This window comes from Condylura cristata, unplaced genomic scaffold, assembly GCF_000260355.1.
Source record: "Condylura cristata isolate star-nosed mole 26May11 unplaced genomic scaffold, ConCri1.0 scaffold00020, whole genome shotgun sequence".
Lineage (NCBI taxonomy): Eukaryota > Metazoa > Chordata > Mammalia > Eulipotyphla > Talpidae > Condylura > Condylura cristata.
The window spans coordinates 24,107,575-24,123,979 of record NW_004567121.1 but is presented as its reverse complement, the minus strand read 5'-3'; positions in this window follow the sequence as shown (position 1 = coordinate 24,123,979).

Below are 16,405 nucleotides of genomic sequence, written 5' to 3'. Positions count from 1 at the left end.
GCGGGTCCCGCCCGCAGTGCACCGCCTCGGGAGGAGGCGCCGGGACCGGCACGCTGGGGGCGCTGCTGCCACACCGCGGTTCGCGCTCCTGGCGGATCAGGGCTGAGGCCGCAGAGTTTAGCCAACTCCCGGGGTGTTTATGCTTGCCTGCAGGTGCCTGGCAAGTTTTTCTGCTTAATGGAACGCTCGGCTGGTCTAAAATTAACTTTCAAGAAATCCTTCTATTAAGGCACAATTATCTCCCCCAAGGGTTTTCTCTCCCTGTAAGCATCAGGGCTCTGTGCTAGCAAGAAAGGGCGTCCAAAAGAGGGCCAAACACGAAGGGTGTTGGGAAATGATCTCTGGCAGGGGAGACGCTAGAGGGAGAAGGCACCTTCCAAAAGCCCCTCTCCCCCAAATGCCTTGGGAATGTGCATCCTCCTACCTCTGCAGGCCACAGCTACTTGGGGACTGGGCAGTCTCTGTGGAATCATAGAGGAACAAATAGCACTATCCCTGGACTAGGGTCCCTGATCTGGCGGGGCAACACTAGCTGGGAGAATCTCAGGGGAGACCTTTACCTGCCCCCATCACTAGCATGGGGCCGACAGGACTCCTCTGACGAGTGAGGGAATCGTTGTAGAGCTGACTGCAAGGCTCTGGTGGTCTCTGGTCACCTGATCACTCAGAAAGGGCGAGGAAAAGCCCTCACTCCCCTGGGCAACCCAGTGGGTGCGAAACCACCTTGGGATGAAGGCCGCCTTAGTGGGAGGGGTGTTTATCTCATGCAGTTGCTTGGAGAGAAAAGAATGATGTGGCCACTACTGAAGCCACCACCTTCCTTGCTGCTCGCCCCCCTGAGCCAGGCACAGGGGAAGCCCCCATACCTCGCACCCCTCTGCAGGAGCTGCTGTGCAACCCGGCTCGAATTTATTCTCCAGGAAGATGGCGCCCAGAGCAGTGAAGAGAAGCATGGAGGGCTCTCCTGAAAGCCCAGCATTGGGTGCCACCAGGCAACCCTCCCTCACAAGTCCAAAGAGCTCCTGGTCAGCGTTAGGTAAGTTTAGGTTGGGAACACAGTGGAAATCAAACCACCGAGAGTCCCTGGGCTCTCTTGCCAGCCCACCCGAGGAGTCAGCTCTCACAGAACCCCGGGGATGGTTCAGGACTTGCCTTCATTAGAACTCTGTGCCCTGAAAGGTTGCAGCAGTCTTTCTGCCGCCCTTTTGGCCAGGCCAGGGTCCTGGTTGATCACCGTAGTAGGAAGGGTGAAGGGAGTAGCAAGAGACCAGTCCCTGCAGCATCTTGAGCCCAAGGATCTCTTCCAGAATCGTCACCCCAGGCCGGCAGGTTTGAGCCTGCAAAGCATGCAGCAGCCTCTCTGCAGGGGACCCCCAGGCAGGCTGCTGAGAGGCTGTGGGCTCCAGGCAGGAGCTGCAGTGCCCGCGGAGTCCATTGCTCAGCGCTTTGTGGCTTTGTGATGCCTCTTTTGAGTAACAGATGGCAGACAGTTACACAACACCACCGCCAAGCTTTCGAGATCCGTGCAGCTCCACACTGCCGGCTGTGGGGCCGAGGTGCTTCATTCTAATTGTTTGGGATGTGGGAAAAGCTTAGGTCTCCGGTGATGCCTGAGAAAGCAGGAATTGCCTTCCAAGGGGCTGTCCCCTGAATCACTGTTTTGTTTTCCAATCACAATTGAGTACATTCCCTGGGTCTTTGGAAGCTATCAGGGAAATCCAGTTTCCCCAAGGGGCGTTTCCCAATAAGCCAAAAGGCATATGTTACATCTGATAGTAGCTGCCATTAGTATTCAAATGCATTTCAGGTGCAACTTTGAACAACTACAAGTCAGGCGAGTGTCCATGCAGGGCCTGAAGTTCTCTCCCAGGACCCACCCTATCCAGGGGTCCCCCATGCTCGGGCGGATATTTAAATTTTTAATAACCAGTTTAAGTAATGCCGAGCACAGTTGAGCCCAGTGGGGGATTAGCTGTGGATGGCAATTAATCCAAGTTGCTTTTCCCCCATCACAACAATATGGGTAGGGAAAGCTCCTAGGGTAAGATTTAACATGGCAGGAAATAAGATAAATAAGTACATTCTGAACTAGGAATATCCTGGTGCCCCAGGGCGGCTCTATCTCCCTGGTCATGATATTCGTGGGCTGCTCACTTCCCTGAGTCTCCGTTTCGTCTTCTGCCATGCCATGCCCTGTCTCAGCCCCTTCCAGCTCACACTTCCAGGGCACTAAGCTGCCCTGTCCCTGAATTAGGTCTCCTTTTGCCACCCCTGTGGCTGCACGTTCTGTGGGGAGCTGTTCTCCCCTTGCAGCCGAAGGAAGACATTAGAGAGCAAATTGGGTATTGGAGCAGATGTGAGTCATTCGTGTTAGTATAAAAACTATGGAATAAAACCTATTATGGCCCCGGAAAGCTGCGTAAAGCAGCATATGGAGCAAATGTAAGCTGGAAACAGGCAGAAGCTGTGGACTCCAATGCATGTGCTCTCCGGCAGCTTCTGCTCTGGGTTTCGCACTTGGCCTCTCATTTCCATTAGCTGGCCGCCTGCACTCCTGCCCAGCTTGCTGCAAAGGCTGAGCGGCCTTTTGTTCCTTTCAGATCCAAGTTCCACGTCCCTCCTCTCTGCCCACCACCGTGTGACTCCAGCCAGTGCGCTTGCGTCTCTATCTGTATGCTCAGAGTTAATGTGACCAGCCGATAGAGCTAGTGAGACTTCACTCACAGCGGCCTGGGCAGTCTTCTGTCAAGGTCTTTGCCCCTCGTGGTTGCCCCTCGTGGGCCACAGGGAGAGGCATCCTGGAGTCAGCCTGGTGGAGGGCAGCCCAGTGCTGAGATGAAACGTAGGCATACGGGCAGGCCCTGGCCCGGGTCCCGGCAGCCAAAGAAATTCGGAGACGTCTGCCTCTACTCCACAGACGCAAGTCTTCGGGCCGACCCTCACAGGCTGCGAAGTTCTCCAACTGTGAATAATACATCAACCCCCCTTTCCTCTCTGTCCCTCTCCTCTTCCTTGCCATTGGAGATCCTGTCAAAGCCTCATGTCCTGCATCTCCTGGAAGGCTTTCTGTAAAGTAAGTGCTGGAATGGTTTAGGCTGCAGGTGAATGAGGAGCTATTACCAGGCTTGCTTCCTCTCTGCCACACTGGTGCATCTCTGTCAAAAGAATAAAGAATAAAGCCAGCTGCTTTTCCTCTTATCTCTGATGAGGAGATGGGTGACTTTATCTGAAGGATCTGAGAGTCACCTTTCTGGATCTTTCTCTATCCATTAAACAACTCCTTTCACCATCCCAGTACTTTCAACCCCGCCTCACCTCCTGCCCCCCCTCTTTTTCTTAAATGTACCACTGTATAATTTGCTTCCTGGAGAGGGAGTTCTAGCTTTGCATTTCTAAAGCCTGCTTCTTTCTTTCATTATTCAAAATGTCCCCAAACTTTCTTTGCTTCTCACCCAAATGCCAAGTGTAAGACTTACTGTGGTATAAAAACTGGTATGATCTTCCGTGGGGTCCTGCAATGCCCTGGGCCATGGGTCCCTTATCGCCCATAAAAATGGAAGTCTAGCAGCATGAAGGGGTGACCTTATGTGTATAAAGAAAAGTAGAGGAAACTTCTTTAACCTGAATTACCGAGAAGGACTCTGAAAAAAGGAGGCGGGGGGGGGAAACACAGGCAGAAGAAATGGAGGTACCCGAAGACAGATGTCGTTTACTCTCAGGTACAGACAATCAGTTCTCACTGGCGACCTGATCAGTAGCACAAAAGTTCGTGGTAGGCTTGGCTGGCGGCATCAGTGGACAGGGAAGGGGGCGGGGAGCTCAGATCCTAGAAGGAAACAGTGTGTGAGGGCTTCCAACTTGGCAGGAATTTCAGTAGTGACAGGAGCCAAGCAGGCCAGGGTGGAAATGGGGTTGATCTGCTTCCAGGACAACCTCCAGTGGCCAGTGACAGATCTGTGGGCAAGTCTTCAGTGGCTGTTGCCCGCTGGGCTGGGGGACCACATGCCCCGTCCTGCTCGGGACAGTCCCATTCTCCTTGCATGGTTGGCCAGTGGCAACCCCTTCTTTTTCAGGAAATTCCTATTTTGGACAATACACTTGAAGGCCATTCTAACAGGGCTTCCAGTGATGTTGCTCAAAGAAAGCTTGCTTTTCAGGTAACTAAAACTGTGGCTCTTTGTTGGTAAAGTTGCTCTGTGTGTGTGCTGAGTTTCGGATGGCCTAGACGTTCAGGCGGATTCTGTTCTGAGTAAACACATGTATGCAAAGAAGAGTTAACGTGGATAGATTGCATTGGCTGTAAATGGGAAAGAACCCTGTTACTTCCTCAGTCAGTGGCTGAGTCCTTCCACCCAACTGAAGGTGTTGAGCCATCTCGGGGTTCATGCATCCCCAGAAGGAGGAGGCTTCTGGGACAAGCCCCTCAGCAGAGTAGACGCTCTGCCAGTAGACGCTAGTCCCTGCTCCAGCTGACCCTGCCTCTCTCCACATCCTATGTGGCTCACGAAACAACATGAGCAGGAGAAATGGGCTGAGTGAGGGCAAACACTGCCTAGTCAGGGTAGCAAGCCTCGGTGGCCAGGACATCGTGGTGGGCCCATTCAGGACTCAGCTCACAGTGCTCATTGTGGAAACAGGCCAAGTCTACACAAATCTTCCAAATTCTCTGCAGAAGGGCAAGTCCAGATAACTATCAGAAACCACCTGGATTTTTTACTGTTATGAACTAACTCAACTTCTCCACCCTTGGGAAACTGGACGGGTCATTAAATGAGTCTACAACCAGGATCCAACCCACTGCTGGCCACTTGGAAGTCCCACACTGCACCCACTTTTTTTCAACTGTATTCCCTTTCTTTTCCTTTACTGAAGTAACATTGGTTTACAGCACTGTCCATGAGTTCGGGGTATAGGTTCATACTTCCTCATATTATATTTTCACCCCACCATCAAAACACCTGTAGTCCTTTATCCTACAACATCGGGTCCCCTTTCTCCTCTGTTCCTACCCTTTTATCCCTCCCCCTGAAGCAGCCTCAATTCTGCAGTCATTTTCTGGGTTTGTGGTGGTTTAGTTTTGTCAGTTCCTTTGTTATTGTTTTTATTTCCTCTATACTACGTAGAATACTCATTGTTTTTGTTTTTTTTTTTTTTTCTGGCTTACTTTGCTTAGTATAATCCTCTTCAACATGTGCCATGTTGCCACAATGACAAAACCTTTTCTGTTTTAGAGCTGAGGTGTGTACACGTACCACACCTCAACCCACTGCTCTGTCACGTATTTGGGGAGTTTCCATAATTTGGCTTGACTTGTAAATCATGCTGCAATGAACAGAGGAGTACATCTGTCCCTTTGAATTAGTATTTTTGCATTCTTCAAACAGCTCAGAGTAGACTTGCTGGATCATATGGTGGATATATTTTAAATATTCTGAGCAACATCCAGACTGCTTTCCATAGGGGTGAACCAGTCTACATTCCCACCAACAGTGTACAAGGATTCTTTTTCTCCACACCCTCCCCAGCATTAGCCACAAATGGAGATCTCTGCACTCTTTGCTAGCCCAGGAATGGAACATGCCCAGCTGCGGGGAAAGAATGGGTCAAACTCTATTTGGGTCAGAAGGGGCCGTGGAGATTGTCTAGATCAATGTTCCTCTTTTTTTTTTTTTTTTTTAAGATTTATTTGTGCATACAGAACTGGGGTACAGGACAGAGGTGCAGGGGTGGTGAGAGGATTCACCAAAGACAGAGTGGGGAGCAGAACAGGCCGACTGACAAAGTACACTGCTGTGGGGAGGGGTGGGTCAAGAGAGGTCTGCAGCACTATGTGGGTCACCTCCGGGATGGGGATCGAACTCCTGCAGAAGTGGCTTTAGCTTCTTAGTGCTGTGCTTTAACCAGCTGTGCCACCAGGGAGGGCCCTCAATGTTCCTCATTTTTTAACTGAGGAAAGTGGAGCCAGAGAAACTACGTGATCTCTCTAGAGCAAGACAACAAGTTCGTGGGTAAAGCCAGGGTTAGAATGCATCATTTCTTGCCAGGTTTAATAGACCAAGGGAAACAGGGAGCTGAGATGTGTCCAGGTGATCAGCAAAACAAGCAACACGTTGTGAGCACAGACTGGGCAGTTTGCTCTGAGGAATACAAATAAGGAGAGGTCTGTCCCCAGAAAGTGTAAGTTGGTGATGAAGATGCAGGCTTGAATGTGACCAGGTCCACTGTCACCTCTGCTGCATCCCTGCAAGGAATGACCAGTCCCAAGAAGGGGCCATCTTCGTCCACTTGAGAGGTAGCCACACTGCCTGCCCCAGGACAGTCATTTTTGCAGCAGTCCTCTGCACCTGCTTTGAGTCTCCGCTTCTAAGTGCTGTACAAACATTAATTAAATGCAGATTATTTAAAAAGTGCTTTTTGAACGCAACTGGGCTACATCAGATGTTGATATTAACACCAGCCCCCTGTCAGTAAAATACTGCTTTCTTTTTTAAAAAATAAAACTCCTTGCCTTTTGCAGTTTCTCCCATGCAGACAGTTTATTTTGTCCATCCTCTGGCTATTTCACCTTTTGTGTCATCATTTTCATGAGACAAGTGAAAATAATATTTCTCTTGTTTTCCAAAGAGCCAAATCCCTTTTTCCTGGCTTGATCTGAAGAAGGCGGGTTTGAGTGGTAATGGAATGAAGCTGATGTACAGTCTAAGCACAAATCCTCAGAGAGAAATAATGCATCTCTTTGGGGGAAAAAAAAAACAGCTTATACTTATGAGGTAGGAGATTTTCAATTTATAAAGGTTTCCCATTTCCTCCGATTGCCAGGATAACTGCATCCCAGAAAGGTTATCTTCTCACTTGGATCTGGAATGTAGATTCACAGAGATGAGTGATAAGCATCCCTCTCCTTCCCAGCACCACTGCCTCAGGGATGTTGAAGTGGTGCAGATCAAAGGGTTAAAATCCATTATCCGGAGAGATGGCAGAGTCCTCTCAGTGATTTCTTCCCCCATCACTGCTCTCAGGCCTGAATTCCAAATTGATTTCCTTAATAACTATTAAAGATCTTTTTAATTAAACCAGGCATCCTCTTCCTTGGCAAACTTTTCTTGATGACATCTCTGGTTAATTAAAGGTTTAAGCTGCAAAGACGTATTACATAAGAACAGGGGAAGCTGCTTTCTGGAGCTCTGCTGAAGGGCCCGGCTGACCCCTTCAGCCCCAAGGCTGTACCCAAGGGTTGTTCCTGTCTCCCTGTATGGCCCTGGCTGTGATGGCCCAGAAAATGTTAACAATAAAGATCATTGGGTGAGAGGTGAGTGGTTAATTTTTCTGTTTCCCGAGGTTCAATTTCTGCTCCCAGGCTTGCAGGCTAAGTGTTCATCAAGTGGTTTTCATTAAAAGCATCATTCATGGCAATCATAATTCACTGATGCTGACAAAACATTTTTACCTTTTCATCCAAAAACTCCTGAGGTAATTGATATATTTGGTAAAGAGAGAACAATGAATAAAAGACTCTTTTTACCCAGTTTCTCACAGAAGGGGGGGGGCGGGGATTGGATGTATATACCCTGGGTCATTCCCCTTTTTCCTGGTTCAGTTTTTCATTTTACCCATCACTTAAAAATCACAGAATGGGGTAAATTGTATAGGGTGTTATAAAGGTGTAGAGCTCACGTAATCCTTAATTTGGGAATCAAACCTATGACATTGACCTTGACTTTGTGGTCATCATGCTCTAAAACAAGGAGCCTCAAGTCTACATGGAGAGGAGGATTACCTCTGACAGCTATAAAATCAAATGTGTATGTCTTACCCTAAACCTGTCAAAATTCAACCTGGGGTGAGTATGGGGGTCAGGGGGAGGGTGGTTTCTAGGTACCCAAGTTTGAGAACCATTGGTCTAATCTCTATCTCCAACTTGAATTAGTGTCACTTCTAGTCCTGGCTGAAAATAAGAACAATAGTCTATTATTTTAATATTCTTTATTATAGACAACTCATACGAAGAAAAGGAAATAGGCCCTCCACACTATTGCAGTAGAAGTGGCTCCAATTCTGACAAACTACCAAAGGGGGTAAAAATGAGTTCTCCACTCACACACTGTCACTGGTCGCTGGCTCACAAACCATTACTAAGAATTAGAGAGACCATCTCAAACCATTACAAAGAATTAGAAGCATCTAAAGAATTTGTCTGACTAATTATTCCATTATAAAGAATTCAAACACACATGTTGATAGAGAGTCACACATGTAATACACCTCCCACCTAGACTCAAACATTGTAAACATTTTACCATATGTGTGTGCACACATACATGCATCTGTAATTGTCAGCTCATTAAAAAAGCAAATTACAGACATCATGATAGAGAACACCTAAACAACTGTAAATAACCAAGAAATATATATTCCCCCAAATTAATGACATCCTCAACATCACCCTAACACCATACTACCACTGAATTAAGAATAATCTCCTACAATTATATAACATTCAGTCTATAATCAAGTTCCTTGGGAACTTCAAAAGCTAAACCAAAACAAAAAAAGGTAAACCAAATCAAAAGATAAACCAAAGCAAAGCTTCCTAGCCCGACTCCCAACAAGCTTTCATTCAGGTAAGTGATGATTGGGCTTTGAGAAGTTCTGCTGTAGAAGACTGAGCAATTAAGAATGCTTGTCTTGATAATAACTGGAGGACGATCATGATCGCTTGTATTTAACAGTTACTTGTGATTTGCATAGCACTTAACAGTCTTCATTTCCTCTTAGTTCCTCACTGTACTACACTTATATAGACAGGGGTGATGGAATAACTCGGACCAGGAATTGTGACCTGTCCTGGCCTGGTAGGCAGACCAGAGTGGCCACTTGAATTCTAACTCTGGTGTAATGGATGTTGCTCTGAGCTGGGAGTCTGGAGTCAAAGATCCTGGCTTACTTTGCTTCTAGCTCTGCCTACATGACATTGGACCAAACTTCTCTGGTCTTTGATGTCTTCACCTGTAAAGTCAAGAATTAAGCTGATGATCTCAAAGATCTTTTTGCCTCAAGTTTTCTCCTATTCAATGTGCTTCTGACCCTTCCTCCAAAAGTCTTCATTTATCAGGCCCTCCCAGGTGGTGCAGCAGGTTAAAGCACAGCACTAAGAAGCTAAAGCCACTTCAGCATGAGTTCAATCCCTGCCCAGAGGTGACCCACATGGTGCGGCAGACCTCTCCTGAACCACCCACTGCTCCCCTCAGCAATGTACTAATGTACTTCGTCAGTCAGCCTGTTCTACTCCCCACTCTGCCTCTGATGAATCCTCTCACCATCCCTGCACTTCTGGCCTGTACCGCAGTTCTGTTTGCACAAATAAATAAATCTTAAAAAATTTAAAAGCCTTTATTTATCTCCATGTAGCTCCATAACACATTTATACAGGAGTTAATTGAGACATAGGGAAATAGCCACCAATACAAGGTTGTTGAGAAAGATGAAGTTGATAAGCATCTTCCTATCTGCTGTGGGCTATCATGCCCAGTACCTTAAGCTCAAGGAAGGAGCTGAGCCAACACTGAGAAACTCCTGCAGTGACCAGCAGGACGGGGCATATAAGAGGACTATTTCCTTTCTTCCACCCAGGCTGGAAGGCAGCTCTCTAGAGAGCAGCCCGTGGCCTACACCCCAGTGCTGAGCCTCTACCTGAGAGGCTGACCCCGCCCCCATGCTGCATGTGTTCAAGAAAGAGGCAAAGGGAGCCATCTCCTCCCACCTTCATGCCTGTAAAAGAAGCGAACATTCCTACAAAGTCCACAGCTTCTATCCGGGAAGGGTAAGTTCAACAGACCACTATCACATTCTCTGAGTGGCTCCTCTTTTCCTACCCTTCCAGGCCAAGTTCACTGATCTCCAGAACTAGCCTCTGGCAGAGCTGTTTAAAATTCTTCACATGGGGGGAGACTTTAATTTTGTATGTATTGTGTGAATTTTTTACAACCAGAACATATTCATGCTTGGATTGTGTAATTAAAAATAAATAATTAAAATCTTTGACGCCTGGTGGATTTTTCCTTCAAAGCAATCTCATGGTGTAGCAAAAGGCTGTGAGGTTTTCATTGGTGTGGTTTATGCATGGGAAGCTGTGTGTGTGTGTGTGTGTGTGTGTGTGTGTGTATAGTATGTCTATGTAGTGTGTGTGTAGGATTCTGGTGTATGTGTGGAGGGTTGGGGTAGATGGGTGTGGTGTGTGTGTGGTGTGCATGGAATGTGCGTGTGTGATGTGTATCTTTGGGGTGTATGTGGTATGTGTTGTGTGTGTTCATTGTGTGGGGGGAGGGCTGTAGTGTATGTGTATGTTGGGGGTAGGAAGGTATGGATTACCATTTACAGGAATGAAAATGGTCCACTAATATTAATATAACAACAATAATGTTTAAGTACTTAGATATGTACCAAGTCTATGTTAACATCAACATGGAAACTAAAGCTAGAGAACTGTGGTAGAACCCAGGACAGCAGTGGAAGGTGGGAGAGAAAGATATGGAGTAAAGAGCCAACTCCTCTAATTAGTTCTCTGACTCTACCTCTCTCGGCCACTCCTGGCCTCTTTCAGACTATCCTCTCTTCTCTACCTCACTCTGCTAGCTCTATCCAGTTGAGAGGAATACCCTCATAACCTCACTCACCAACTGCCTGCTATCTCTTCCTTCTTTAAAACTTCTTTTCCTTCATCAGGAGTCACCAACAGCAGGCTGACCTTAAGGAGGGAATTTGCCAGAGGTCAGGCAGAGACCCAGACCAAAAATCCCAGCAGCCTCATGGAGGGGATGTAAAGCTGACAGCCTTCTGTCCCCAAGAGTCACACAGTAGGAAAAAGAACTCTCCTCACAGGGCTCTGACCAGGGATCCTTGCGATGTCCTGGCTGATGCCTGAGCCCCTCCAGCCCACCCTCAGTGTTAGGATGGTCTGGTTGTAGTGACACTTGGAATCAGCTGAGGCGGTCACCATCCTTCAAAAAGACAGAGCTGGGAAGGCCAGGTTTTAAAAGCTCAGCTGAATGAAAGGCATTCAGAGCCACGAAGGCAAAGTGAGGCGAACCATTCTGCACATGGTATGGGGGACACAGCCAGAGTGGAGTCTGTAGTTTAGAGGTGATGTTCAGGGGGCCAGAGGCCTGTGTCCCAACTCCATTTTCCATTAGCAGCAGCTTAGTAAGTTACTGAGCCCATCTGGTCCCAGCGTCCCCAGGATGGAGATGGCCAGACAGACCTTGGGTTTCTGCCTGGGGTTTGCAGTGTCTTAACTGGGTAACAGACAGGTTAAGAGCCCTCCTGAGCCTCAGGGTCAATACCTGACCTTGCAGGGTTGTTGAAGGATTCAGAGACAATGGACATAGAGATGGTAATTGATACACTAGTCAACCATGTTATTGCTCATGACCTGGGGGGGAAGGTTAAGCTCTCAGCTTGAGGTCATGGACTGTCTACTTTGCTCATTTGTGCTCCACCACTTAGTGACATGATGGGCGTAATTAAAATATTCAACGCTGTTTGCACAACGAATTTGTAAAAAGTAAAGCTCACAAGTAGGTCATCTTGGCAACACTGGTGGGCAGGCTTTTGACTGCCTACATCTGATCCACTTTCTATTTGGGGGGGACTTTTCCCCTCGACTAGGGACTGAAACAGACTCTCCTGGAGGAGATGAAAACACAACTTATCGCTTTTCCCAGCCTCCCTTGCAGCTAGATCCCAAATTTGGGTATTTTCAATCTGATTCTTGTGCTAGGATGTACAGAGGAGCTGATGAGGTGAGAGAAAAGGGATGAGGGGAGTAGGAGGAGCAGAGGCTGATACAGGCGGCCTGATACCGCATTAACAGACACCGCGGAGCAGAGGCCTGCACAAGGTGGCAGTGGTGCAGACTCCAGCATCCAGTTCTCTGCAAGAGCAGCCTGCTCAGCAGACCATTGTGCAGTGGGACATTAGGCACCGCTCCAGAAGCCTCAGTCACTGTGAGCATCTCCAAATCCTCTCAGTATTCGTTTTCTGCTTTATCAACCAGAGTAATCTTTATAGCTTAAAATGCAAAATTTCACTGATCCAGCAAGGCACTAACTCTCTTTGCAGTTTAGTTTCCTCATCTTTAGAATGACATTCATTCTTTTTTTCTTTTTTAAAGATTTATTTATTTATGCTTACAGAACTGGGGTACAGGCCAGAGGTGTGGTGAGTGAGAAGATTCACCAGAGACAGAGTGGGGAGCAGAACAGGCAGATTGGTGAAGTACACTGCTGAAGGGAGCTGAGGGCAAGACAGGAGAGGTCTGCCGCACCATGTGGGTCAGCTCCCTGGCTGGGGATCGAACTCATGCTGCAGTGGCTTTGAAGAACTTCATAACGCAATGTGCCACAAGGGAGTGCCCGAATGAGGTTCATTCTTTAGAGATAGAAGATCGGGTGCGTCAAGTGTCATTGTACTCAGTAAATGTTATTTTCCTTAAACACGGTTCCAGCAATAGTGTTGCCCCAAGCCACGGCGCTCCTTATAGTCCTCGTGGATGCCTGATATGTCATCTTCTTGGTTGATTCATTACCCAGAGCAAGAAGGCTGGGCACAGCCATGTCCCAGCTTCACTATAGAACCACTCAGAGCCATTCCGAGTGAACTGACCTGGATGGGCACCAGAGCTGGCCCTCCGTTGAAAGAAATAACCACTCACATCTCCAAGTTTCCCAAATGCTCCAGACGAAATGAAAAATCTTGGCAAGAATAGTCTGTTAACACTTTAAAGAACATAATTTCCTTACATTTTCAAAATTTGCTCAAATAGGTGCCGAGTTGTCATCTCTTGATATCTGTTTTGTTCACAGGCTGGTTGGTTGCTGCCCTCTGTAGGGCTCCTGGACTGTAAGGTCTTTGCTCTCGGGTGATAAAGAGCCATATGCTCTCACTGAGAGCTAAAAATCTAGATTGTTTATAACTTAGCATTAGACTCACCATGTAGATCTGTGAATGACCTGGAAATCCCTTAACTGTCAGAAAGGAAAACCACCCGAACTGGCTTAAGCAAAAAAAAAGGTCTTTCGCTGGGTCTGTAGCCAGGTATGGTTCAAGACCCAGTGACGGTAAGGAGGGCCGACCTCCAAAGAACACCTCTGTCCATTTCTCTAGGATCACCCTGTCCCTATCCCCTCAGCCACAGTGCCATCCCTCACGCAGGCAGACTTGTGGATTCGGCCCCGTTCCAGCTTTCCTGTCCTCCTTTAAAAGGACAACCTCTTGATTCCATCAATCTCTAGGGCCATAGAGCTTTAATTTTCCTTCATAACACCCCTGCCTGAGCACATAGTATACTTTACTTACCCTCTGTCTCTCCCTTGCCTCACTAGAATGTAATTCCATGAGAAGGGTACTTTTTCTTTTTTGGTTGTTTTTAAGAATATTTATTTATTTATGCATACAAGAACTGGGGTACAGGGAGGGGGTATGGGCAGGGTGGGGGGTGAGAGGATTTACCAGAGACAGAGTGGGGAGCAAAACAGGCAGACTGACTGAAATACACTGCTGAGGGGAGCAGTGGGCGAGACAGGAGAGGTCTGCCACGCCATGTGGGTCAGTTCCCTGACCAGGGAATCAAGCTCATACTTCAGTGGCTGTGGACAGCTTCATAGTGCTGTGCTTTGACCCAAGAAAGGGACTTTGTTTTAGTCAATGTTGTATCTCTGTGCCCAGAAGTATGAGCGAGGGAAGGTACTCAGTGAATAGTTTTGAAGACATAAAGGAAATGAGCAAACAAAAACAAATCCATAGATGCTGATTACAGACGGCACTTAGCAGAGGGGGAGGAGAGAAGGGGTGGGCAGAACCGGTAGAGGGGTCGATTGGGTGGGGTGGATGGTGACAAGGTGTGTGGTGATGGGTATGGTGTGGTACAGACAGCTGTTGAGGCATGAAGCTGTGCGACAATGTGGAACACAGGAATAGTGGAAGTTCCATGTTCCCTGCCCCACCCAAAGGAGGGTGGAGCTGAGCAGGGAGGAGAAGCTGGAGAGGAGACTGGGGAAGAAGGAGGCAGGATGAAGAGCAAGAAGGAGACCTGGAGGAGGCACATGGAAAAGAAACTGTGCCAAAAAAAGGTGCTTTAGACATGTGGCGGGCTTTCAGGCCTTGCTTTGCCAACCCTGCTTGGCTGGACATAACCCACGGGGGATGGGTAACTTTGGGTGCTTGATTGAGAAACTATATCCTTCCCCTTGTCTGTTTTGTTCGCTAATTGTATTATTCTTTTCCATTAAAGGTCTTATATGTTTTGACTTGATGCGGCAGATGGCAGAACCTATTTAGAGCAGGCAGGATTGGGGACTGGGGGGTTCCCCTCTCCCTGTCCTGTAACAGATTTACACCTGAAATTAGCCTTTGTTACACGTTTCCATCTCAGTACCTATATATGTATATATGAAGTAGCACACAATTTGTGACTGTTCAAGTTCCGAGTGATCCATGGGGTATCTAGACAATCAGTACCTATGGTTTTTCAATTATGCACACATGCACTATTAAACAAAATGAGAAGTCATACAAATCACGCATGTGCATGCGTGGGCCTTCTCAGGAGCCCCATCAGGAGCCTTGTCTCCAGCAGCTGAACCCTAACTCAGCCGTGGAGTGTCTCCCTGATGGCCCTGTGCACGGTGGGTTCCTTCTGTTTGGAGAAGGCTGGGCCTGGCTTGTGGCTGGCCATCCTCTTCCTTGTACACAGAACTATTTTCACTAGTTCTCTCCCCCCGCCCCTCACATCAGTCCTCTCAGTGTCTTTTCCCAGTTAGCTTGAAAATGGAACAAAACCTCTTCTGGGCTGCAAAACTCCATTTCTCTAGCACCCTTCCTTCACAAAAAAAAAAAAAAAAAAAAAATCACCCCAGCCACTTTCCTCTGCTCCTTAGCTCATGGCTCATGTTGGGTGCGATCACTGTAGTATTAATTAATTACCAGACTCCTGGTCTGGTTGCCCTGGCAATGCTTACCAAAGCATCAGAACTCTTCCACCAGAACAGCACATCCAGCAGTCAATTAACTGTTCTCTTCACACATAAGCCGAGTGCACAGAGCACCTGGTGCAGAGATGGGCACCCAAGGGACATGCAGTAAACACTTGCTGACTAGCTGACAACACCTAGGCAGGGGGTGGAGGTGTGTGCTGAGTCTGCTGTCTTGAACATCTGAAGGCATTTAGGGCCAGTGGCTGAGACACCATCCGGGGGGACTAGGAGCTGCTAGGAATTTACAAGAGCATCCGCAGGGGACGAATACCTGAGAAATAATGTAGCAGGGTAAGAAAGGTCCTGTGCCAGACCAGGTTTCTGCTGGAGGGCAAGAGGACAAAGCTAGCCCACCCCTTTCTCAGCCTGCATGTGTACTAACATATTCCAAGAAGATGTTCCACCTGTACCTCAGTATCGGGCACTGCAGTTGTTGACCCAGCTCTGCTAGACAGAGGTCCCGTCTGGAAATCCCCCTCCCTAAGAGAGGGTTCCAGAACGCTGACTGTACACTTAAATACAAGAACTAGCTTAGTTGCAGAAAACTTGCTATTTCCAGTGTGTCTCTTCTAAGGCTGTGTTTATGGCTCACATCTGGGAACGTGGAGTCCTCCAGGTACCTCTCAAGTTCAAGTTGAAATGGTTTGTTCCATCCATGTTTAAGCACTGATTGCTTCTCAAGTTTCTTCTGAATATAAAGAACAGAGATAGCCGGATGCCAGCCCTCTCAAAGGAGAGTTTCTTGAAAAAATACAGAACTCACAGCTGCCTGTATATTTTCTTTATACCTTTTGAGCATCCTATTCCCGATCATGACCTTGACTTCCCATCACCTATACCCCAGCCAACTTTACCCAGCATGATATTCCTAGATCTAGTTGAGAACAGAGGGGATAGGATGGTGTGCCATTGTATGGTATTCCAAGCACAGTATGGCATATGGTGGTGTAGGATGGCTCATGATTGGCATATGATCTCAATCCAGAGATTCCACATTGCTTCTCTTCACTCTTTTCTCCCACCTGTCTAATCCGAGCAGTCATCTTCTTGCTCACTGAAGAGAGAGTTGTCTCTAAAACTCACATTGACATAGTATATAGTACTCTATAACCATCTCTCTAACCAAAATCTGTTCCATAGGTCATTCAGTCAGCAAAACCTACTGTCTAGAGAATTTAAGGGTTCACAATTAATGAAGAGAGTCCGATCACATTCAGCATAGCCCTTGCATCTAAATTAAGCTGCGAACTAAAATTCTCTTAAGTTTTCCAATGCTGAGTTATTTTCTAGAGACTAACTGCCGAATTCTGATTCCCAGTGCTTATAATGAAACCCAGTGCTTTTTGGATGAATCCAAAACCACAGCCCCCCGTTCA